Source organism: Sinocyclocheilus grahami, unplaced genomic scaffold, assembly GCF_001515645.1.
Source record: "Sinocyclocheilus grahami isolate Dianchi unplaced genomic scaffold, SAMN03320097.WGS_v1.1 scaffold15889.1, whole genome shotgun sequence".
Taxonomy (NCBI): Eukaryota; Metazoa; Chordata; class Actinopteri; order Cypriniformes; family Cyprinidae; genus Sinocyclocheilus; species Sinocyclocheilus grahami.
In genome coordinates, this window is record NW_015515916.1 from 3,606 (window position 1) to 5,096 (window position 1,491).

The 1,491-nt window shown below is 39.4% G+C and overlaps 1 long non-coding RNA gene across 1 annotated transcript; it reads left to right on the forward strand.

Annotated features, from left to right (window-relative positions):
• Positions 1 to 681: 681 nt before the first annotated feature.
• On the forward strand, positions 682 to 1,368 carry LOC107579257 (uncharacterized). Its single transcript, XR_001608452.1, has 3 exons — positions 682 to 763; positions 924 to 1,097; positions 1,231 to 1,368. It is a non-coding gene; the product is annotated as an uncharacterized lncRNA (long non-coding RNA).
• Positions 1,369 to 1,491: the final 123 nt, after the last annotated feature.

The following is a 1,491-nucleotide window of genomic DNA, read 5'->3' on the forward strand; positions in this document are numbered from 1 at the left end:
GACACAAGGATACGTTTTCTACGTGTATTTACGCTGTGATTTGAACGAAAACAGCGCATCCGTGCGGTGCGGCTGACACAGAATAGCGTATGCTGCTTGCGTTCAGCTCATATTCTCCAAAATGGCGCTACGGTGATGCGGAGAGACACAGAGGAGACAAATTGTTGAATAAAGTCGTTATGTTTGTTTTCTTCGCGTACAAAAAGTATTCTCGTCGCTTCATAACGTTACGGTTGAACCACTGATGGCACATGGACTATTCTGACGATGTCTTTCATACTTTTCTGGACCTTGAAAGTGTAAGTTACTTGGCAGTCAACGGGACAGTCACAAGCCTCCCGGGTTTCATCCAAAATATCTTAAATTGTGTTCCGAAGACGAACGAAGCTTTTACGGGTTTGGAACGACACGGGGGTCAGTGATTAATGACAAAATGTTCATTTAGGGGCGGAGTATCCCTTTAAATCTATATTTTTAAATATTGGACTAAATACTGTAACTGCATGTAAAATATGTACATGTAGTTTAGTTCATGTAGTTCCAAGTAGTAGTTTGTGTCTCAACAAAGAACAATGTTTTTGTTTTATAGACTTTCAGACTGCAGTATCAGTGAAGAAGGTTATAAAGCTCTGGCTTCAGCTCTGAGATCAAACCCTTCACACCTGATAGAGCTGGATCTCAGAGGAAATGATCCTGGACCATCAGGAGTGAAGCAGCTCAATTATTTACTACTGGATGGAAGCTATAAATTAAAGAACATCAGGTGATTAAAGACTTCAAATATTTTTTTAAATTGTACATGCAACAGAAAATAACCTCTAGCCATTATGCTGCAACACTGCCTTTAAGGAAGATGAGAGCTGCAAAAAGAATCACATTTTAGCAAGATTTTTTAATTTACAATTAGCATCTACTTCCTGTAGGTTTTTGAAAAGTCTTCCTGCAGAGAGAGCGTGTGAGTATCTCACTAAAGTTCTGGGTGAAAGTCCATTATTAATGAAAGAACTGGATCTGAGTGGAGATAAATTAGGAGACCTGGATGGAGAGAAACTTTCTGCTCTCTTCATGGACTCTCATAGCAAAGTGGAGAAAATCAAGTGAGTGAACATGATTTTGTACATTATAGCTTCTGATTATTTAAAAGATTGTCAGTCACATGCGTGAGAACATACAGAGACCTGTTGTCCTGAATATGTGCTAAATAATAAATAATGCCATTTCTGTGTTCAGGCTGAATAATTGTGAGCTGACAGAGAAAAGCTGTTCAGTTCTAGCTACTGTTCTCTGCTCCAAAACCACCCTGACAGAGATGAACCTGAACAACAGCCCTCTGCAGGATTCAGGAGTCAAAGAGATCTGTAAAGGACTGAAGAATCCTGTGTGTGAGTTGAAGATACTCAAGTGAGTTCATTTCACCATCATCTACAGTACACTGAACACTACAACGATCACAGGAATATTTGCACATTTGGTGATGTGCAAAATTAAGCA